This window comes from Anas acuta, chromosome 4 (assembly GCF_963932015.1).
Source record: "Anas acuta chromosome 4, bAnaAcu1.1, whole genome shotgun sequence".
NCBI lineage: Eukaryota > Metazoa > Chordata > Aves > Anseriformes > Anatidae > Anas > Anas acuta.
The window spans coordinates 55,233,650-55,258,327 of NC_088982.1; the positions used below are offsets into that span (position 1 = coordinate 55,233,650).

Here is a 24,678-nt window from a genome sequence, read left to right on the forward strand (position 1 = left end):
AAGGTGAGGATTGTTTGTTGCTCTTTTAGATGCTAGAGTTTCCAGAATCCAGTTTTTGTATATTTGTCAGCTGTGGTATAGCTGCTGGTTTGCTAAGCTGCTCCTTAATGAGTCTCAGGAGGCCTGGACACCACATACTGCTGGGTAAGAAACCCTGTAGCTACTGCACAATGAGCCCAGTCTGCCAGAAGAGTTAGGGACCCGAGGTGGGTACGAGTCCCCCTGAGCATCGCAGGTTATTAAGGTGGTGCAATCCCTCATTAGCACCAGGAGACCAGAGGTGTTGCAGACAGATGGGGAAGTTTCTTCCCACCGGCAGCACTGAGAGCTGTGTGTGACACTCATCTGGGGCTGGCTGGGGTCCGTCTAAGAAGTGATGTTTGCTGTGGAATGTGCTCCCATGGTGCCCCACGGGAGGTTGTGGGCACGCAGGGCTGCCATGCAATGTCAGCTCAGGGGATGTGCTGCAGGGTGCTTGCAGTGTGTTTGGTGTGGGTGGGTGCTGATGGGTGCTGATGGGGGTCTCTCAGGAAACTTTGGGAGGTGGCATGGACTTGGGAAGCAAGAGGTCCAGGCACCTGTGACATGGGATGGATTTGAGGGTCACGTATGGAGTAATAACAACATGTACTGTAGGGTGACAAAAATGTTGTGCTTTATTCTTAATAAACGTATGACCTGCTTTTGAAAAATCAGACTAGCTTAGCTTTAGCCAGCATGGTATTTCTTTGTCCTTTCCTAATACAACTTTCTAACCCCCAGGAACTGCAGAAAAAAAAATCTTTTGTGTGTTTTTTTTTTGTTTGCTTTTCTTTTGTTTGTGTTTTTAAAGAAGGGTGTAAAGAAGTCAGGAAAAAAAAATGTATTTTCAAGTTTTAATTTCAAATTAATTTTGTGATTTAATCAGCCAAATGTAGTTTAGAAACTGGAAAGCATTACTGTTTCACAACTTAAAACCATTATTCCTTTCCAGCTATTACCAGGCTGTTAATTCCAGGCAAACACTTAGCAAATTGCAGGAAACCTGCCTTTAATTTCCAGCCCCATTTTCTGTTAGAAGAGCTCATCATATTTTTCAGGCAGCAAGTCAATGTAGAAGCATTTATGTAGCTTCCTCCCCACTAAGTCCATTATGTCTGTGTCTTTGGTCATGGGTTTGCTCTGCTAATATGTCATGGACTCAGCAAGCAGGTTACTAATCAGAAGGTTAAAGGGGACTTGCTGAAATGGAACTGCATAAGCCAGACTTTATGCAAGGAAAGGACAAAGGAAAGCAAGGAAGAGACCAAAAAAAAAAAAAAAAAAGAGGGTAGCAACAGCTTTTGCTGTGATCTGTGCAGTGAGGCTGAGGTTAGCCTGCGTGTTTCTGGCTTATTTTGTTCCACTTCACCCGGCATAATATATTTCAGTGCAGGCTATTTTATTAGGCGTTTGCCTAAGATCAAACATTTCCTTAACTCTGATTTGTCTCCCCAGCACTATAATATTTGTAGTGGATAAATACAATAAAGTTAGGAGTGTTTCGGAGAAGCCGGCAGTATGACGGGGCTTATTTACACTGAGCAGCGAAGAGCAGAACTGTCCCACTTTGTGGTGACCCCAGCTGATCGATCAGCATGTTAAAAAGCAGCACTGCGCAATCTTGCCACTTTGGGCGCAAAAGTCTGTCTGCATTAGCCAGGAGCTTCACCCAGCCTAATAGACCTTGTCAAGAGGTACAGCGCAGTGCTAACACGCTTTGATGTTTTTCAGCTCAGAGGTACTCGCATACTTGCCAGGTCAGGTATTTCAGCATCCGTATGTAGACATCCATCTGTAGATGTGTAATTTGAAAAATGGTTTTGTAATAAATGGAAGGCAGCCGTGTCTCCATTTTATGGAATCGGGAGCAAATACTAAAAAGTTTTTTTTTTTGTTTTGTTTTGTTTTTGTGAAACGTGTTTGTCTTAAAATCTGCTCTGGTTTCTGAAAACAAAGAGCAACCAAGAAATTCAAGAATTGAGATGCAAGTTGCAGAGCATTATCTTCTCATTATCATAGTTACTTGCATATGTGCTTATATGATAATTATTTTTACAGTCCCAATGATTTTTACCAAGAAATAGGATGTTTTTCATGTAGCAATTTAATAGCATATAAACACCCTTATTTATCCTGATATCACATTTCAGTATTATCACCTATGTAGCAAGTACATAATATTTTTCCATTCATTAAAATCATTACTAGTAAACAATGCATTGTGAAAAAGCATTGTGAAACAATCTGTAGCCTTTCAACTCATTCCTTTCATGTCATTTCATTCAATTTAAGCCTGTTTGGCATTGTCCAAGTTAACAAGTCACTCTCTTGTTCAGCACCTGCTGCTGGCAACCCATAGCTCAATGTCTCATCCAGAAACACGAAAGGCCTCATTAAATCTATTTTTGTATGAGTTAACAGATCTCCAAATTAACCTTTCTTTAAAAGTAAAATAAAATAGAATAAAAATAGTAGAGGTCAGCCTGCTAGTACAACAAAGTTTGCTGACCACAGAGATTTTTCAAGCATGATGGCACATTTGACTGCATGGTTGTCTCATCAGTTTGGCAGTGATCTGTTCAATGCCAGCTAGGAGTGCTAAGGCTCTAAGTGTCTGAAATGTGCTAACATGTAGTGGTGAGGTTTTTTGTAAGCAGGAAGTGAGAAATGGAAGAGACAATGTCTTTACATTTTTATTTTTATTTTTTTCCCAACAGCAGTAAATTATTGATGTGAAAAGACTTGGCTAGTAATTTGGAGGATGAAATGCTCGTCTCTATTTGCTTGCCAACTCTTTGCATGCCAGCATGTTTTTACATTTTGTTGTTTTGTGGTTTGGGGTATTTTTTAATTATTTTTTTTTCTGTTAAAATCCTCTACCTTTCACTGATTGGTAAATACAAATCAATAGGATCTCACAGAATTGCAGCAAGGCTATACATTGAAATTCATGTCTTACTTGGACGTGGACTGTTAACAGTATAAGGTAATTAACAAGACCTCCAAAGGAAAAAACTAAACCTATATATGCTGGTAGTCATAATGATCTTAAGCTGTGCCTGAAAATATAGGAAAAATATTACTGAAGTTATTTTAAGCCCATTACTTTTTCAGTAAAAGATACAGAAGATAACGTATTTTCAACAGAAATCACAAAATTCATCTGCATTACACCTAAAAGACAAATGACAAGCATTCTCAAAATTTACCCATGGAAATGTCTAAATAAAAGCACATAAGCATCAAACACGGGCAGAAGAAAATGTTAATAAAGCATTGAGCAAAGTGAAGATGCTGAGTAGAAATAGTATTTTAGTAACAACATTATTACAGCAACATCTATATTTCTGAGTTTCTGTCTTGCAGGTAAATGAAATATGAGTATAAAATATGTCAAGTAACAGAGAAGAGTGCAAATATCTGTAGCAAGGTGCAAGATAATGTAAATTTGTTTCTTACGTTGGTTTAGGTTTCTGCAACACTGAACCACATTTGTGCGTTTGCTTTTGTGTTTGTTTTTTTGGCTTTATTTAAGGTTACCTAATACAAATATCAAGTAATGTGCTTCTATTTAAAGAGTGTGTTGCATGGCCATGGTGCATTCTTCTCCCATTTGTCACTATCTAACAGAACATGGTAGCACTAGTAAAAATATCTGGGGGTTGGTTTTAAAAACCCTCTCAATGTTGAACTCAACAGAACATCTATGACATAAAATCATGCCAGCGGACACAGTGACTCATTAAGAGCCTACCTATAACATCTAAGTAGCAAAAAATTGTGTAATCGGGGGGACTTCAATGGAATGACTAAGTTCTGTACGTCTTATGCAGTCAGTACTAAAAAGACTTTGACATTTAAAAACATCATAAATAACAAATATTGGTGCAATAAATTCTTTGTTAAACATCATGTGGATAAGAAGGAAAAAATCACAGTGCTGGCTTAGGTAAGCAAACAGATTAATTTATGGCTTTGTTGAATAGCGGAAAATTAAAAGCAGGAAATTCTGTGTGAGAAACTGTAATGAAAATTCTCTCAGTAAATTAAAAACCCATTTCGCAAACTTTCAGGTTTGTGCTGAAAACTGCCCCAAAGAGGATACAAAAAGCCCTGATAAATGCATCCATTTGAAAGAATGCATATAGAAAAAAAAACAAATGGAAGGGATCATAAGGTGATGATAATTGAATATATCTCAGATAAGAAGTTTGGAAAACTGATGGGCAGGAGGTCAAATTAGTGAGAAATAACCTGGCCCATATGTTTTGTGGTCTTCTCCTTTTATTTTCTTTAATGGATGTTGGGCTTCTTGTTGTGGTCATTAAGATGATACGGAATAAAAGAATTCCTAATAATGTTAACCAAATTTAGATAAAAATTGAAGAGTTTCCCACAATTAAGCAGAAAATGCTGAAGTATTCAATATTTATCTTCTGTGCTTGGATAGAGGAAGAAGCAGCAAAGAGAACAATTAGATAATATGATAAAATATTTTCCTTTTCCATTAAAATACTTAATTGTAGCTAGTAATACAGAGTATTTTCAAGCACTAAGGCCTGTTACCTGAATTAGAGTAAAAAAATATCTAGTGGAACAAGTACCTATAAAGCAGATGAATGTAGACTGCAAACACTAACACCATTTTAGAGTAAACTGTAAAGTAAACTGTGTAGTTACTTTTACAGTAAACACAGAGGCCACCTCTGCAGCCCCCGCTACCAAGCCCTTGCCATGTAAACCCAATACAACTTCCATTGAAAATATTTTAAAAACTGGATGAAGAGTTCTTCTAGTCAGTTGGCTAACTTGTTGACTAATTAAGTTGTCTAACACTGGAAAATATTTAAAGACATGAAAGTAAGTCATGACCAGTTCCCTATGCTTTATAAATATTGATCATGTATAATTTCAACTGCAAAGGGCTGACTTTTTCAGGTGAAATAACTGAATGAATGATACAGGAATCATTTGTGTGAATTTCCCATTAACATTTAACATTCAGTGGCATTTCTTAGCATCAAAACTAATTAACCACTGAAGCCAACAGTGTGCTTGCAGTGATACCTCTGAGTCTGACTTCCATTTGTAACATGCAAGACTACAGACTGTAGCAGGTTTGTCATGGTAGAATTACAATCTTTATTTAAAAACCTTTCTGAAGAAAGATGCTAGGAAACTTCTTTTACAGTGTCTGCTTTATTTCCAGCTATTGTCTGTAGGCCGTTCTGTTAAAAGCATAGTTAGAATAATTGATATAAAACCTTTTGCAACGGCAGGATTGTGGTATTTCTGACCACCTGCAAAATGGTGGCTGTAGAGTAGTAGTGAAATGAGTAAAAAGGACTAGGTACTCACTGCATTAATCTTTTTTTCCTCTGTGATCTTTTTTCTGTTACCTGTAATAGAGCTCTAACCTTTAAATGGTCTCAGACTTGAACAATTCTTCATGATCTAGCTATCTCAGGATTGTTTTAGTTCTATTTAATATAACTTTTAATTCACTGATTTTCAAGCTATTTGTGGGTTTTATCTCTTGTGCCAGATGCAGGGGTTAATAAATAACGATTTGAGTAATTATGAAGCGATTGAATAAATAAATATGAACTCATTAGAAAAAAATCTTAATGCTACTGGCTTTTTCCAACAAATGGATGTTTAATATTTCTTTTTCATACCTTTCTCCCATTAAAGGACAAATATACCAAATCTTTGTTTCAGAAGACTAAAAAAAAAATGTTGGTCTGTTTATACCACTATTACTCCTTAAATTTTGATTATTATAATAGAAAATATGGTTTATTTTTAAGGATGAGAGTAAATCTGATACAGTTAAGCCAATCCAATATTTAGCTGCGTCAGAAGGGGATGGTCCCATCCCACTTGGCTTCAGTGGAAGCACTGACCACTTCTTGTGCAGCCAGGAGTTAGAGGCACAGAGCATGTCACTGGATGATCCAGAGGTGGTGGTCGATGTTTGTGTGTGCTGCTCTGGTACTTCCTTGATCACACCTTGCCACGTGGTGGCTGTTACTCCTTTGTATTATTGGTGCAGGCTTTCATCCAGTTCCTTGATGAGCTAGCTGGGGGTGTTAAGCAGCAGAGGCTAATTCCCCCCTCTCTCTCCCTGTTTCTTTGGATAGGTTCCTGAAAATTTAGAAGCTTGAACTTGCTTCCTGCAGACTCAGATGAACAACACGGTTGACGCAACACTTAGAAGGCAGGGCTTTGGAGAAGATGGCCATACCTGCAGCAGCACCAAATATTTGAGTGTCAGCTTTAATGGAACTATACCCTAACCCTGAAAAAAATCTCCTCCCATTATCAGCCGGCTGAGTGAACTCACCCTGCAGCTGCACAGCCTGAGCTAACAGAAGGGAGGGGAGAGGAGGCAGGCGGGCAGGAATCCATGGCTTGAAGGGGTGGGAAGCGGGGCCTCCCCCTTTGGCAGCCGCTAGCTGTTAGACTGGCATGGCTGTAATACGAAACTGCTCAGGGCTTGCTGAGGAATGTGGAAGTGTCTGCTTTGGCTTTACATCATCTAATTGGTGCTCAGTTATACTTCCTCATCACTCATCGCAATTTGTATTTCGATTAATAATTGCTTGTGAGGCAGAGAAAGGAAGAAATGCAAAACCAAAATTTTGAACTGCAATTAGGACTTTATGTAAATAATTAACCACTTAAAATATCTAGTTTAAAACTAAATGTAAATGTATTTCAAAGCCTGATAGTGCCCCAATACAGGGGCACTCCCTCCCGGAGTAGGCACAGCGCATTTTCCTGCTGCACATTCAGAGTTGACTGTCCTTTCATAAGAAGGCACAAGCTGTAGCAGGAATTCACTGTCTGCTCACGTATTTGTTCCACCTGTATTTTCTCAGGCTTCAGAAACCGGGTCTCAAGTTAGAACAGGCAGATCTTACAGTTTTGATCTGGTTCTTGGATCAGGCAGGTAAGTGCCATTAAACAGGAGGCAGCGTGGCAGCTACGTCTGACGTAAGTTGTTCCTGCTCCGAGTGTCTCTCGCCTGTTTGCTTTAGTGATTCTCTTTTGTGTCTGCTTAGCCATCTTTCAGATACTTCAGAATGATACCCTTGTTTCCACAAGCTTTCTTAGCATTGCTGATGTCCATGCAGGCTCCCAGCTGAGTGGGCTTGCTGTCGCACAACCCAGTCTCTCCCACACGTGTGAGCAAGGCATAGGACTTTACAAGTGTTCAGTACAACGCGCAGGACTCGATCTGCATCGGGTAGATCTGATGGTGTCAGGACGGATTGGAGGAAAAGCAGCTCGTTCTGTTAACTTGTTTATTCTGGGAGCAGTTACGATTTTGAAGCCATAGAATGACTGACTTCAGCCTAGTTAATACCCAGAGAATACTGTTCTGCTGCTTATCCAGCCAGATCCAGTACATTGCTTGGAGAGTAGGGTCTAGATGCCTTCAAGATCAGGCTGCCAGAAGTATGGACAGCTTTCTGGTTATTCAGAAAGGAAGGTAGGATTTCAACTTCCTATGAAGGCTTTCTAGGTTTAGCTTTTAATAGTTAAGTGTGTAGTTTACAGCTTTCAGGACCAGCACCTCCTTGTGCTTAGGCAGCTATTGGAACACCCGTTGTAGAGACGCGGTAACTTCATCCTGGATGTTAGTCATCCCATACTGAAGAGTGGTGAGTCAGTGTAGCCTCACTTGAAAGCAACCCTGAGTTTTGTGATGAGATTGATACAAGTCACTTTCTTTTCTTCGTAGTTCATCACAAACTTGAGTAAGGAGGAAGAATTGTTGGTAACTGTGCTGAGGTACATTGAATTGCAGGCCCAGGTTTAGAAATTAATGGACAATGCTGTGTTAAAATGGTAATGTTACTTCATAACTGAGAACAAATAGTATATGCAGTGAAAAGTAAGCCTGTCCTTTGGTAAGCTCTTTTCAAACAACTGTACTGGTGGATTTGTGAAGTTGCCTGGGATGTGCTCCGAGTCATGTTCTTACAATAGCCACTTACTCTCCAAAAGATAATAGCCACTTACTATCCAGAGTGTTAGTGAAGAAATAATGTTAAAAACCATTTCTTTTCTGCTATTTTTTTTCAAGCTACAGGAATTGTCTGTATTTCATCTGAAAGCACGCTTATCTTTTCCTGAAGTTTTGACACTGCCACAGGTTTTACAGTTGAAAAACAGAACGTTCTAGCTCTGTATTCCTGAGAATGCCTCCACCTATCTTGAGACTGAAATTCCAAATTAATAAATACAAAATAGCTAATTTCAAAGTTAGTAATTTAAAAACTGATGACATTTTTGACTCTAGTCTATTATAAGTAACAAATCAATGAATAAAGATAGTACTAAAAATATAACCTTTCCTATTATTATTTCAAAGTTAAATAAATGTTATTATTGCTCAATACATTTTGTTTTCTGTGAAAGTATCAAAAGGATGCATAGTTGTTACTTGTACGGCTGTTTTATCATTCATACCAGGGGCTCCACACTGGTAAGGCCCTGTGAGTTGGTCCGGGCACCACAGGAAGGCTTGGGGTGAGCTTGGAACCTCCTTATCTCATAGTGAAGCACTTAGGATGGAAAAGAGAAAAAGCAAAGCTCACCCTCTGAGCTCAGCAGGCAATTGCTCTAGCATGCCCAACATGACTGTATCACCTTGCTATTTTCCCAGCATCCTCAATGTACTTAGCTCTGCTTGAGGTTGGACCCACTCTACCTACAGAAGCCTTTCTGCCCTTCCCGTGAGGTTATACAGCCCTGTCATTTACATGTTTTCATGTGGGAGGACTTTTCTCCTGTTAATGAATTGCTTCAAGGAGATTTCCCATACCATTAGAGAAAAAAAAAATACGTAATTCAGTGAGAAAAGGAATTCCAGCATTCTTGCAAAGCAAATAGTCCTTTAGCCAATAGCTAAAAAAATAGTCAATAGCTCCTTTTGAGCTTGGTTATGTATAGGTACTCTTCAACTGAGAGAATAAATATGTAGTTATATATATGTATGTTTAAGAGTATATTTGTAGTTGAATGTGACTTAAAGACAGTAGGAGTGTTTGCACTTAGACACATTTGTCTATGAGCTTTCACAGTACTGTGAAGTAAACAGTCTTTCCAAATTTTGCATACCTATACGTGCTAGGAAACTGGTAGAGCTGAGAGAGTTAGTTATGCCGCATTTCACTGAGCTGTTTATATCAGCTAATCATGCTCTATGTCATTAGTTCCCTACATAGGTAGCTCTATATGCACTTTTTTCGCCTTGTTTCCCATGTTATTCACTGAAAATCTGGGTTTACCCATCAAGAAGTGCACTGTTACTGTATAACATTTTATATGTATAAAATGAACATTCAGATTACTACAGTCCATATGCTTCACTGAAATTACCAGATTTCGCTGGAGACTTAGCAAAGCACAAGGAAAGAGGTCTAGGTGAATCTAGGATGTTCTGGAAGTCTGTCTGCATTTAGATTGCTGATTCACAACTAGATTTGATTTGATTTTGCAACTCTAAGCACAAATACAAGAGGATTGTTAACAAGCCCTATCTTAAAATAACCTTGCAGATCAGTTTCCATTTCTGGGATCACTTGTCCACCACAAGAATGTGTTTAAAAGAAAGTATGTAGGTGAAGAAGTAAGAATATTCATAGCAATATGACTGAACTCTTTCCTCCTTTTTTTTTTTTTCTCATGCTGGGGGGTGGTATTTTGTTTATAGATAGTTTAAGAACAAATGGTAATTTGAGGACAAGAAATGGTGCTTCAGCTAGGAGGTGTTTCCTAGACTACAGGGAACTAGTAATACAGAATCACAGGAGGCCAAGGCTTAAAGGGATCCTTGAAGCTCACTGGGTCCAACCTTCTGTAGAAAGCTGGGCCTTAGCCTTCAATTATCCATGGCTATGTCAAGCCAAGGTTGAAATAATTCCCATCAAGGGATATCCCACCACTTCTTTGGGCTACTTAGTCTATTTTTAATTGTTCTCATAGTGAAGTGCTTCTTTATATCCAGACAAAATTTTCTTAGAAGCAGCTTGGGCTTGCTGCCTCTCATCCTGTCACCAAACACCCCTGTGTAGAGACTCCCTCCATCTTCCATATCACCGCTTTGTAGGCATTGTGATTAGTGTCCCCTGAGCCTTCTCTTCCCCAGGCTGCACAGGCCCCTTTCTTTCAATCTTTCTTTCTGTGTCAAGTTCTCCCCTGGCGGTTCTCCACTGGACTCTCTCCAGTGTCCTCCTGCTGAGCTGGAGGGACCAAATCCCTTTTGTGTTTCTACACCCATCACCATGGAAGTATTTTAAGGAGGCAACGTATATGATTTTGTGGAACCCATCAGTTCAGTGCTGTGCACTGTTTTTATATATGTTGGAAATAGGCTATGAGATTAGTTTTATGTTATCTGAAGACATACACATTTTGGTGCAGTGCTTTTTTGCAGAGTTTAAACGTTTTAATTATGTATGTTCTTGCCTTTTCTTTCATACTTTATACAGTGTGGATGCTAGGATTTGGAGCTGCAGGGGGGAAAGAGGTTTCTTTCTTCAAACAAAGAAAAAGGGAAAACTATTCATTTGTTCTCTTATGTCTCCCACAATTCGAGACTGCTGCTGCATCAAGTAGTACTGAATTGTGAGTGCTGGTTTTAAACAATCAGCTGAGTGGTGGTTTTAAACAATCAGCTACATACTAAAACATATTTTCAGGCACTACACAGCATCAGTAAGGTTGTGTACTGGAGTTGAACTGCAATCCCAGAAGTAATAATAAAAGATTTTTTTCAAGGAAGTCCAACAAATAAAATTGTGCTATCATCTTAAGACAATGACTGACGGCATTTGTATTACTTATATATCCTAAACCCTGATGTTCCCTGACTCACATTAACCTCTTGCACAAGGATCACAAATCTTCAGAGGATCTCTTATATCTAAGTAATTTACTTTCTGTCAAACATATAAAACAAATCTCAGTAATACTTGCCGTTAAGGGAGAGAAAGAACTTGGAAGGGAAATCTCTATCATGGCCTGCCCGGCAGTTTCACTGTCCAGATCAGACAGATGTGAAAATCCTTGTTTCAACACTCACAACCATGGTTAGACTGATCTTGGTTAAATGCATTAGTGCAGAGTCTGCTGAGATATGTGGGAGGGAAAAAAAGGATTCTGTCACAAGATTATTGATAAAGACTTTTTGTAATTATGTGAAATAAGGCAGGCTAAGATTAAGCATTGCCAAAATTTCCTGTCTTTGTATACAGGTATTGGTGTTCAGTTTTAGCTCCGTTTAAAAATAAAGTAAGTGAAATTCCCAGGCAACAAAATATCTGGGAAAGTTTAAACTTTCTTACATACATCCTTAGTTGTTGCTCTTATTTCTCTTCTGTTACTCTGTCAGGCACTGCGTGGTGATTTCTAGCTTATGCTACTTGGTGCATAGTTCTAGATCGCCTCAAGATGGTCTCCTTTATTTCCTGTTCTGTAACACATATCTTTGCTTTTAATTAGTTTGTTTTTAACTTTCCGCATATTTATATGATACTAGAAATATTTCTGTATGATCATAGCTTAAATGGTGCTGGTAGACCTCTTTTATCCATGTCCTTCTTGCTTATGAGCTTATTTTTGCGTTTCCTTGTATACAAGAACTTGTCTATTTTTGCCTTACAATATAATTATTTTAAATACAGATTCATCTGGGGTTTTGGTGATTTTTTTTTAACTGATTGTGCTGGCACTACAGAGTAGAATTTGACAGTGGGGTAAGTCTTATTTAAGAGCATACTTTGCTAGAAACTATTTCGTGTAAAGAAAAAAAGAAAACATGTAAGCTCACATTTAAATCAAAAGCCTGAAGGAAAAGAACTCTTTAGCACCAAATTTCCTAAACTTAATTTCCAATAAATAATCAAAACCTGGAAGTCATTTGGGATTATATCCATAACTTCATTCTAAATTGCTTGTCTTTTTCTATTTCCTCTGTATTAGGAGAATATCTGTGTATCAGTCTATTTGGATAAAGAGGAGCTTTGGTAGTGGAGTGAGATGAAGAGGCTTTCACCACAACAAGGAGAGAGGTTAAATGCCTCCCTGGCTTGAAAATGGGTGGGGAGTACTTGAGCAGTGACCTGTGCAAAATCCAGTGTTTAATCACAGTCCTCCTTATAACACTTAGTTACAGCATCACCGAACCAATTACAGCAACATCCAGGCTTATCAGAAGGCTCAGCGGAACAAAGTCCAGAGCAATTCACTTACCCCAGAAGTTAGAGCAGCTCAAATCTGAGAGCTCTGAAAACCACTGCATTGCTGCTGCTATTGCAGCTGAGCTGGGGACAAGTGTAATTTTAGTCTCTGATGTCAATCTGGCATCTTTCATGGCTAGTTACTTTATTATATAAAAATAGAATTGTCATATCTTAAAAGGGGGCTATGTAGTAGAAAATTTGACTTTTTTTTATTTATTTTATTATTTGTTGTTGGAATAGAATTAGGGCAAAAATTCCTAAGAAGCTGTAACTATGGGAGGAGAGACTTCAGAAACCCGTTCCATTGATGTACAGTGCCAAATTCTCATATTGAAAAGTTTTGGCTGAACTACTGGGACATATAGATAATATGGTCCTAGAAAACTTGCCAAGGAAACTGGAGTCTGAAGTGTAGGAAGCTGTCCAAGACCAGACCTCAGACATGCTGCATTCATTACAAGCAGCTGTGCACATAAGAAGCGTTTCTTTATACCACACAACCAAAACCACTGCAGCCTGTCACTGTCATTTTTATACCAAATCGCTGACTTTTTAAGAAACAGGAAAGCGTTTAGCTAAAACAGAAGTTGAAGTGACTGACAGAGGATAATTTGAGGGAGTTTTAATGGTTACTGAGTGCATACTGTATAACTATGCTGAAATGCACATATAGTTAGGATTTTTCTTTATGTAATAAAATTCACTTAGAAAGATTTTGTACTGACAATGCTTCAATGTTTACTGTAAATCACTGATGCATACCTTAGAAGATTCCTTAAAAAGCCATGAAGGAGAAAGTAATACAACGATATTATTGTTTTTAGCATTAGGATTTTAAGTTGCCGATGTTTTCTTTTCAGATAAATTCAAATCTGCCTCCATTAGGGGGAGTTACACATTCATCACTAAGTGCCTCAGATTTTCAGGAGTCTGGTATGCTACATTTTCTCTTGCATGGTTTTGTATCCTCTTAGAGTGCTCTGGTTCTACTAGTACTACCTTGTTCCACTGCAGTGGGACATGATTTTAACCTGTTTAATCAGCATGCAGAAATTTGCAGCAAAGAAGAACGTTCAACTTCATCTCTCTCTGAATACTCAAGGTAAAAATCTCACTGTTCTGATAGTGAAAATATCCCTATTAATGGGAGGATTTGCAAGAATCAAATATAAATGGTAAGATTTAGAAAACCTGGAGCAAAATTCCCTCTCAAGCAGTTTTGCCTTTACCCATGGTTATGTGTGTGTTGTGGTTTTTTTTTATCCTCTTTGAAACTGTTTCTGCCTCAGCATAGTGCAGGATATCAGTCAGTGTCTGAGTGTCTGGTCTGTTTACTTTGGTGCAGGAGAGTTTTAAATAGCAATGTGACCCTCACAGTGGCTGCTAGCATGACTATAATCAAAAAAGCAAAGAATACTGATTGACTTCAGCTCATGAATTCTTGTGCCAAGATTTAGATGATAATAGTTTAGATATGGTATTGAGCCCGTATAGTTATATGCCTGAGCACCCTCCATCTAGCTCCCCTGTGCCGGGGACAGTGTCAGAATCCTTTCCTTTCAGGGGAGACCCGAGAACCACAACCAGATGAACTCTGTGCACTAAATCCTTTGCAGAGTTGCAGTTCCTGAAGCTCACCTTTTGACGGTCACTGCCTTTGCCTGGCTAAACGACCGGGTTGCATGTGTAGGTAGGTCATCCTCACTGTAGGAAACAGCATTTGTGATACTGGGTGATGGACACGTAGACGTGAATCGGTTCGCATCTGTTGTTTGCCAGATGTGGATTGAACACATTAAATGTGGAATTGAGATCTTTCTTGTAATAAAATACATATTTTGTTGGATACGTTTTCCGTGCGGTTTTAACAAGCTGCTTTCCATACCTTTCTACTGTTTTGAGCCCACTTCAACACAGTACTGTGTAAATGCTTTGAGCTGACTATTGCAACTCTAAAGCAGCACAAGCATCACCAGCAAATGGGAAGGTGGGAAGAGTAATCTCGATGTATGGGAACTTCCAGGGGCTCATGTGATGCTTGCTGCAGTGTAATGGATGGCAGGGGGAAGCCGCAGGAAGCTGTGTGTGTGCGGGGGCACATTTCACAAAACTGCTGCAGAAAGCAGAATAAACTCCTTGACACACTGGTAATGCTGTATCTTTACCAATATTGTGGATAATATTCCAATATACCTTTTAACCTATACTGAGGACAGCTTCCATACATTTGATTAACTTCAGGACATTAACAGTAAAAGTGGCATTTTTCTTTGAATCCTTCTCTAGCAGGCTTGATTCATCACAGATTTCTGAGGCCTCAGAATTGTTCCAGTCACACAGCATTTTAAGTACTAAACACAGCTATGTCCTTCCACCTAGGTTTTCATTTACGTTTTCATTTTACATGCTTTGCTCTTAAAATATAAGCACATGGTAGGTGGGAAGAAGAGGAGGAAAATTAACTTGCCCATGACTTGTGCTGATTCATCATCACTCTAAAATGTTCTGTGTCATGCCACCAGCTTTTCTGTGTCCTCGGTGTATACGTGCTGTATTTAGTGTCTTTATTTTCCTTGAGAAATAGCATTTATGCCCAATGTCCAAGCACTTGCTCACATTTTAAGAGCTCTTGTATGAGAGAATTCAGCCAGCCTTTGAGTTCCTTCTATTGACAGATAATACCAGAGCCTGCAAACCTGGCAGTGATCGTGGGAAGGGTTTTACTGAAATGTGTTGTTAGTGAAATCATTTAGATGATGGAATTAGGAAATGACAGTGATGAAGTTGGCTGCTGTGAAAACAGCAAAAGAACAACAGAACTGAACTCGATGATCTCTGGAGCTGTTTTACACAGGTAGGTTTGTGGCAGTCTGACATCCATGCACCAGAGTGCTGAGCAAATAAATGGAGTACTGGGACGTGGCAGTGGGAAGAAGGACGCCAGGGACTATTACGTGTGATAAAGTCTGTGTAATATATCGTATTCTGGAGATGTGTGACAGCCTTGCTTGAAATAAGCTGAGCCCAAGTGGTGAGTGTAAGACCTGCAGTACAGAGGCCTGGCTCTGCGTGTGAGCACAAGGTGAACGGGCTCACTGAAACGTGGCAAGTGCATCAAAAACTCCTGAATTATGGATAAAAGGAAGGAAGAAATATCTTCTTCTCCTTCCTCCCCTTTTAAGTAAACAGTAACCTTAAGTTCTTCAGTGCCTACACCCTATTTATGAATTTGTCACATCTGCTAGTACTGAGTAAAATTATTTTACTAGCAGTTGGGCATGTTGGCAAATGTTAAGACTGTTGGGTGAATGTGGAAAATGATCACCTGCTGTCTAGGAGAATTAATATCTAACAAATCAGCTCAAGGTGTGCCATAAATGCAATTCTAGATGCACTACAGCACTCAGTTCTGTGCCTAACAGCCCACCTATCACCAGGCATTCATCATCTGCCTGGAAACACACCACAGGAGGGAAGTTTGTTAATGTGGGCAGTTCTGAGTGTATATAAAGTATAGAAAACCTGTTCTTATGGTTTAGAAACACCTTCTCTTTCTTTTCTTTTTTTTTTTTTTTTTTTCTGGAAAAGGGAATAAGGTATCACATTAGCAATGATTTTTTTTTCCTTTTTTTTTTTTTTTTTTTTGCAATTAGCATCCAACTTAATGTTTTGGAAAATATTTATTTTAAACATATAGTTTTTATAACCATTTCATATATATATATATATATATATTACTCGCAGGGATGTGGCTCAGACCAGGCATCAGAATAGTGTGGAATATTTTTTACGCCACCTTTCGAAGGCAATAAATGTCATACAAGCATACACAAGTGCAGATATAGTAGTCTTAGATGAATGCTCTCAAACTGTATGTTAGAAATCTGTTTGACGGACTTACTCAAAGGATGAAACTTTTTTCTGATCTTGCCAGAGAAGACATTGTGTAAAAAAGAAAATGTGCTCTGGTCATTTGGTTGGTTGGTTTGGGTTTTATTTTGTGTTTTTTGTTTCCTTTTTTTATTGTTTTCTTTTTAAAGAGTTACAATGTAAGAGGAGGGAGAATATGCCGTAATTAGGAGAAAAGAAACAGCTTTTTTTTACTTAGAAAAAAAGGAAATTTTGAACCAAAATGATACAGTGATTTTTTCTGTTATCTACACTTTACTAAAAGCTCAATACAAGATGAAGGACAGCAGCAGCTGAACACACAATCCCAACCACATAGTTTCTGTTATGATCAGTATAATGCTTGTTCCAAGAAATATGTGAAATATTTTCTGTGAGAATCACAAGGACATTGATCTTGTGTGTGTGTGTGCCTCTTTTAAAAATACCTTTATAAAGATTCATTTTGGAGAAGTACCTTGAACTTTTTTTTTAATGAGATGATCAGAATACTTTAAAGTTAAACTTTCTGGAGGTATGAGACGCCAGCCTCATTATTAACAAGAATAAAGTGTTTTTTTCTTTGTTCTCTTACACCGATAGGATTGCTCTGTTGGTGGTCTTTACCAATTCTCAGAGATTTACAATACAGACTTTTTTTTCACAAAAGCCAATTCTCTTTGTCATACCTCTATACAAAACTATTTTATGCTAAATAGATTGTTTCAAGCAGCCTGCACCTACAGTGTTTGTTATGAGATGTCCTGTATGTCATGTGTTTACATGCCAAATTGATCTTCTTTGGAGTTACTCCTTTGTCTCCTTCATTTGCAAGGAATATATTCCCCTTCTTCTTTCTATCAAAAGTGTAAATTTTTAATTAAAAATAATAATAATCCCGTAATCCAGAGGGATTTAGAGCTGTGGACTCAAGTATTAAACGTAAATCAGAACTTTGTCAGTTGGAAGCTGCTTATTATGAAGATTAGACACTCGGGCTCCAGTTCGGAGCATTAGCTGTGCAAGCAACTGTTTCTTTGCCTTCTTTTCCAGATGAAAGCCAGTGAGTAGCAGCTGCTGATAGAGGTCCCTGAAAAAAAAATATAGGAAAGTAAGAAAAATTAAGAAGAGAAGGTGTTGCAACTATGTGTGTAATAGTTTTCTCTTCAGGGTTGTGGAGTGTGATGGTGCATTGAAGTGCATCTCACAAGATAAAAAGAGAAGCCAAATTCATAGTGAGTCCAGTCTGAAGAGAGGTTTAAGGCCTGGATTATATTTGGATTTTTCTTACTTCAGTGAAGGGTTTAAATTTTTTTCCTAAAATACTGTTGTCTTTTAAGGTTAGGTAAAATGACCTGAAAGCATTACTTTCTATTGCTTCATCTTGCTTCTGCATAGCAGTTGTTCTGAAACAAGTGAGATTAGACACTTGGCTCTTTTTTTTTCTTTTTTTTTTCTTTTTCTTTTTTTTTTTCTTTCCCCCAGGGTAGCTATTTCTTTCGCAGAGTTCATTGGTACATATCATCTAATCCCCCAGAATTTTTGTGAACATCTCCCCCTCATCATCACTTAGCTGTACACTAAGATAAGGAAAGCATGTATGCAGTGTGTTTTTCAAAAACTCTATTAATCATTCAAAGTATATGTGCCCTTTTTCTCTGTAGTCTACTGACTGGCTGGTACTTTAAGCATTCGAACCTAGAAACACAATGGTGAGAAAGTAATTGAGACTATATATGTGACTACAAACTATGTATGTGAAAAGTATTCAGTATCTTTGTCTTCAATAACTTAGTTTTTTGAGTTCAAGATACCTGATTGTATAATAATTGTAAATTTATATTTTCCCATCGTTTTATTTATGACAGGTATTTTAGAGTGACTTTTAAGCAGGACATTGTACCAATAGATAGCAAAATTCGAAGTAGTGTTATACAAGAACTATTTTGCATTTTTTACCTTGCCAGATACTGCGTTGAGCTCGCTGCAGAGAGTAGAGGAATATTATTTACTTTACTATATTCATATACAGCTCTCTAAAATCACAGTGCTAACATACACAGAGTGGTTTTACGTTACTTCTTAGGAAAAAAGTCACAGGTTGCCCACTTAGATTCAAAAAAGTGTCTCGATTGATTCAACCATTTTGTGAAAGTACTGTATTTTTGCTATAACTCTTGCTGTATCTCAGTTTCATCCACTTACTCACAATTTCCACTTGTATTTTCAGCGCAATGCAAATCTGAAACTGCAAAATCCTTAATACATTCTTGGGAGAGGTTATAAAAAAATGGTTAGGCTTTTTCTGTGTTAAGAGGTTAAAAAAAAAAAAAAGTTTAGTGTTTTCGGGTACGAACACTGAATCCGTGATCTCATCATCATCTTAGTCTGTTCTCATTTAAACCATGGTAATTATTGCATGAAATATGTCTCATCTTAATGGCTTATCTTACTTGCAAGAAAAAAAATCTAGTCCATTTAGTGGACTGTTGAAGTGCTTCAGAACTGTAAGACATTATATATGTAAATACATTTGTGCGCATGCTTTCTTATGATAACACATGCTAATATGGTAATCCTGTGAGTAGCCTAAAACTATTATTTCTACATGATACATTTCCAGGAAGAACTGGAAAACTAAGTTATAAATATCTGACTCGATTAAGTCTGTTTTGTACAACAGACTTGAGAATCTATGTCGTTGTTATATATGATACCTTATCTGACAAAAAAATATCTTAGGCAGTGTTTAAATTCCATAGCTTAGTGCCCTCCTTTTTGTAGGGCTGTAAGAAAAACAGGCTCAAAGGTGATGTACTGATGCCGTGCAGTTCCAGCTTCTAGGTAGGTCCGCCATCCATACTTGTTTGTAACGCGCATGCAGAGAATAGTGTTTCTGTAAAGTACGTGCGGCATCTCAGTACAAGCAGCTGCAAAGCTTATTAACTATTCATGATAGGATGTCTTCACAGGGCACTTAGACTACTACTGTTCAAATAGGCGAATTAGTATTTGTCTAAAAAGGTGCTTGTTCCCTTTTAATAAAAGTCACCGGTCATCATTAATGCTGATAAATAGCTGAAATTTTTATCTTGATGATGAGCAGCAGAAAGGTTCAGCAATTAGGACAGGAAGACTGGCATCAGGTTTTCCCTCTCCCAGGATGCTGCTTTAGCAGTATTGACAAGTCAGCTCTGTGCCTCTCATTTGCCACGTTAAACTGGGCGTAGCAGTGCTTTCTGCTTTGGCGTGCCAGTGCTCAGGCAAGATCCTAGTTAGGACTGAACGTTAGGTGCGGGGCAAGGAGCCCGGCTGCTCCTGTCTGGGATTGTCTAGCCCAGTGCCTGCTACCCAGAGCGGCTGCGGTGGCATCTCTCCAGTCCTTCCCTGGTGCCAGCTGGGAGTGATGGAGTTGCTGACATTTTGGCTCTCTGTGATAGTACTCGTCTTTAACAGAGGGGGAGGTTGCTTGTCTGTTACTACTTGTACATTCCCGAAACCCGAGACAGATTAAAATGCAAATATAAAAGTAATCATAGTGACCAGGCTGCTGTAACTCTCCCTCCACAGCCGAATCCAACCTGGCCAATTTTAGAGCTAAAACAAAGCCTTGCCTCCAGAAACTAACCACATTCACAATTCTCCCCAGTTTTCATGCACTCTGGAAAAATAGGAACTATGCAACATGCTATGAAGGCCATAAAATTTGAGCTCTTCTGGATCAGGGAAGAGGAATCAGTTCCAAAAGCTTTGAGTTCCCACAAAGAACATCCTGTTAGCAGTTCCTCTTTCTTTTATACCAGCAAGGCCCCGGCTCAGTTGTTTTCACTGATCTAAATTGTGGCAATATGACAGAGAGAGTGAGAGAGAGAAAGAGAAATTCTTTCACATATGTCAGGGCCAGCTGTGCAGTACCTTTCAGCCCTGTAAAAAAAGGTAAGTTTTCAGGTGACCCTGCCAGTGACCTGAAAAGGCCACTGTGACTTGAGTTCAGCAGGGGATGAGTCTCTGTTGCCCGTGCAATGCAGCTTCCAGTCAGGAGAGTCAAAAAGGCTGCGGTGGTGATAAATGTACCTGTAGATAGCTGCATGGATTAACACGGCTCTAATTTATTCCACATTAAGAAAAAGGGCTATAATGAGTTATTAATAAAGAAAGACTAAAAATGGGTTCAAATTCAGTGGTTAATGCTCTCCATAATTTACTGGAGTAATCCTTCTGACCAAGCTACTTCCAAAAAAAAAAAAAAATAGTTTCTCTCTTTTTCCTGTGAATGAAACACGTCCGCTGTTCCTCCCCACCTACCGCAAGGTTGTGTTTGATCTTTCTACTGTTTGGGCGTGAGCAACATTGGCATCAAGTGCGATATCTGTGCTGGAGTTTGCTTCACCCACACAGTTGCCTCCTCCATATAAATGTTTTCCTAAGCAGAAACCCATGTTCCAGATGCCTTTAGTATTGCATTTAATAGATACCATAAATGATTTGTGTTGCCATTAGCGGACCGGTGGAATCGCAGCACAAGGAGCATCCTCCGCTGCAGCTGGCTGGAAGTGGAGAGAAGGGGATCTGCTGCAGAGACATCTGAGTCTCTTCCTGGACAGGGAGATCAGGGACGGCCAGGTGAAGGAAGGAGGGTGGCACTGGCTTAATTAGCAGAAGCACGATGCTACTTTTTCAATAGGCTGCAATCCTATTGAATGTACGGTTGTACACATTTGTAGGAAAATGGTACAGAACATACAGGTTGGTCGTCACAAGGCAGCTTTCTTTTTAAAAGGATTGTTTGAAGTACCTCAAGCCTGCGCGGCATCTGGCTGTTGTAAGACCCCGTGTCCTGCTTCCTGCACAAGTCCCCGACAGTCTCTTGCATCGTGGGTGCATGTACAGGCATCCTCTGAAGGATGCGATTCTCGGTTGGGGTTTAGACTTCTGCCTGAGCCGATGCCAAGCACCGAGTTCTCATTGCTCTTTCTTTCAAGATCTGTAGGGCTATATGCCTGAATTAATTACCTGTTTAGTAGATTTCTTTAATGGCAGAAAATGCTTATCTGTAGGTACTCCATTCAAGCGGTTTGGAAAATAGTATTTTCGTGATCTAATACCTCATTTATTACAGCTGGACCTCTTGGAAGAGGCACAGAGAGCGTGAGTGTTGCTGTGGCCTTGCTAGAGACTTGCTTCCTTAACTGGCTCTGTTTGTTCGTGATTTCATCTCGTACCTCTCTCCTTGGCCAGTGCTGCAGCTCTCACAGATGTGAGAGCCTGTCCAGAACGTGAACTGCAAAAAGCTTCCAATTTTCAGCACGAGCCCCTGAAGTCTGAGCAAAGTGTAAGTCAACGGTGACTGTATTACAGTTTTTCCTTTGCGCTAAGTCAAAGGGCACGTAGTCTGTTGCGCCTCTGACTGAAGAGCTTCAGTTCAACGTAGTGTTAGTGCTGTTGTGCATTTTCTCAGGATTTTTCCCCATTGTCAGCCAAGACTGCCATCATCAGGACTTGGCTCCTTAGCTCATTATTTTCCCCCATTTCACAGAATAATACTGTTTCAGTCTGTGTAGTCTGTGTTTCTCTTGGAAGTTGCAAGTGAGCACGTGGAAGTCCTAATTGTATAAGCTTTTTTTTTCTTTTTTTTTTTTTTAAAATATTATGGAATTTCTTATGAATAATACATCTGAAAACGTGCTTTCATTGCAGCGTTCTACATAACATTGCTGAAACATAAATCTGGAAAGGTATCATTTTCCCTGGGGGCGTTTTGTAGTCATTAACAATATCTTGACCAGCTTTTGGCAAATTGTGGCTTTTGTGTAGCTGCTGGGCTCACTTGGACCGTGCTGGGGACAGATTTTGTGTTCGGGTGAGGAGAGCGCAGGCTCGTCAGCACCAGCAAAGGTCCGAGAGGTCTGAGAGGCGTTGTGGGAGCTGCTGCGTAGCAGTGCGCTTCCTAAACCAACCCAGAAACAGGCTGTGTGTGCTCGGTGATGCTGAGGGTAACGCCGGGGCCAGCGTTCCCGCGAAGGCTTTCAAGGAGCTGGGTGTTGCGCAGGGGGGGCAACGCAGTAACTCATCTCCTTTTCTCCCGGCTCTTGGGCTGACGGTAGGGGCACTCACTTCAGTGCGGTTACCAGCCGGCGGTGTAGGATCTCCTGTGCCGAGCACCGGCTGCTTTTGCAGCGCGGGTTTCGCCGTGGCTGCCCGCAGCAGCTGGGGGAGCGGGGGTGAGTACAGCCAGCACCGCCTGCGGGACGTGCCCGCTGCCAGCAGGCCCCAGCCCCGGGGCTTTCATTTTATCCCATCTCTTGGGTGCCTGAGCGGGCGGGTGAGGGAGAAACTCGCAAAGTGGGCGACGGAGGTGTTTGGGGGGTGTGTTCAGGCTGAAGGGCAGGTGCAGCGGGCTGGGGGGGTGCCGCTGTGCCTAGGGGGGGGTCTCCGCCGCCCCCTCGGGGCTAGCGGGGCTCGGCGGCGAGCGGCGCCGCGGGGAAGTTTGCGCCTCGGCAACTTTCTGCGCCGGGGGCCGGGGGAAGCGCTGTGGCCGGGCCCCCCCCCAGCTCCTCCGGGGCTCCCCCCGGAGCCGTCCCCGGCCGCGAAAGGGTTACGCGGCGCCAGGCCCAGCCCCCGCTCCCCGGCGGGGAGTCGCGGCGGCCGGGCTCAGCCTATCGCGGCGGCGCGGGGCCGCGGGCGAGCGGGGCTCCGCCGGGCGCGGCGCCACAGACGGGGCCGGGCGGCGGCGCGGAGGGAGCCCAGGAGGAGCCCAGGAGGAGGTGGGCGCGGGGGTGCGAGGGGAGAGGGGAGGAGAGGGGAGAAGGGGGGGGAGCCGGCTCCGAGGGCAGCCCCGGTGCGGAGCCGCCTCGCCCCCAGCGCTCGCCGCGGGTGCGGTGGGGTCGGCTTTAGGGATCGGGGGTGGAGGAGGCGAGAAGTTGTTTTTTTATTATTATTATTATCTTTTAATTATAATTAATAATAATAATTTTTTTTATTTATTTATTTTCTGTAATTTGTACCCGAGGTGTTGCGTCTCGCTGTTGGAGCTAACTCTTATATAATGAAAAAAAAAAAAGAAAAGAAAAAAGAAAAAAGCAACCCAAAACTACCAAGTGTTGCTAATTCCCGTGCCTCGCAGAGAGCCTTCTCTACCTGCTCTGCCGGGGGGCTGGGGGGGAGGGAAGGAGGGAGGGGGGGTCGCTGCTTCAGAAGTCTGAAAGCAAAAGGGAACTTCAGCACCGGGCAAATGATGCGAACAAAACCGCGACTTTAAAATAAATAAATAAATAAGTAGATCAGGCTGGCCGAATTCACAGGGAGCCGTGCCGTGCTTCGTCTGGAGCCCGGCGTGATCTTTGACGTTCGTGCAGGCACCTGAAGGAGAGAAAGGCGAGAGCTGGGCTGGGCTGGGGCAGCGCGGTGCTGCTGCGAGCGGCCGCATCCCCGCCTGCCCTTTGCTGCCAGCGCAGCCCCTGCTCCGTGCAGCTCCTCAGGCAGAGGTACCGGGCACACGGCTGTGCCACAGAGTCGGTCCGCAGCCTGGGAGCTTCGTGCAATCAGCTTCGTTGCCTAAAGATGGTGTAGCCGAGGATTTGATCCTTTTGCACTGAAGTGGAAATACTTTCAGTAATTGAAAGCAGATTCACGTCTGGAGTTGTGCTAGCCAAGGTTTTCTTTTTTAAAATAAACCTTTTGTTCCCCAGCTTTAAATGTTTGGGCGAGCTATCCGGAGACCTGTTTGTTAATTGCTAGAGTAGACTTTAAGGAAGGATTTGGGAAAAAAAAAAAAAAAGAAAAAAAAAAGAAAAAAAAAAAACTGAGAAAGGTATGTCAGCAGCTCCATTTATTTAAAGTCATAATCTCTGTACTCCAGTGCATGAATGTACCGTTGCAGCTTTTGTGCCCACTACATCTTGGTTTTTCTCTGTTAAATCCCACGAACCTTAATGTGGACTGCCCATCTGCCTGTGGAGTGTGTGGTTTGTTGCTTTGGTGGTGATGGTTTTGCTTTTTTTAAAAAACTGTCTTAGTGTATGTTCGCTTTACTTATCCCATTTGCCGTTGTTTTAACAGTTTATTAAACAAAAAGATCTGAACTTTGAAGGTTTGGAGGAATAATGATCTACTTCAGTAAACAAACCTGACACTTGAGAGTGGTAGCTCTTCTTTGTTAACTTTGCTCCTGTTTTCTGGCTGTTGCTGTGAAAAGCTAGAGAAACCCTGCCTTCAGATACTTCAACAACAGGGGGGGCTTAGGATATGAACTACCAAACCCTCAGACAAAGCCTGAGCTGCTTTCGAGCTGTGACCAGCTTTGAAGGTAGAGAACAATGGAGGGAGAGGAAGGGAATCACCTTCCCTCCAAAGCTCCCAGTCTGCAGAATAAATTCACTGAAAATGTGTGGAAAAGTTACTGAAGATGGCTAGTCACCTATCCATTAGTGTTTTAATTGCTTAATAGATGCAAGGAGGTGATTTCCTGATGTTAAATACAGGCTGTCATTAAGATAAGAATGTGTACATTTGC

At 40.7% G+C, this 24,678-nt stretch overlaps 1 protein-coding gene across 29 annotated transcripts in view; it reads left to right on the forward strand.

Moving 5' to 3' along the window:
* The window catches only part of TENM3 (teneurin transmembrane protein 3), a 1,325,064-nt gene that overhangs the window by 1,064,907 nt on the left and 235,479 nt on the right, over positions 1-24,678 (forward strand). The window contains exon 1 of one of the 29 annotated variants that reach the window (XM_068681287.1): positions 22,109-22,387. The exons of 25 other annotated variants lie outside the window; for them this stretch is intronic. The gene's annotated coding sequence lies outside the window, so the exon portion shown is untranslated. Of the gene's footprint in view, positions 1-22,108; positions 22,388-22,776; positions 22,931-24,678 lie in introns of those variants that run through there. 3 more of the 29 variants (XM_068681294.1, XM_068681286.1, XM_068681293.1) reach the window with 3 other exon arrangements.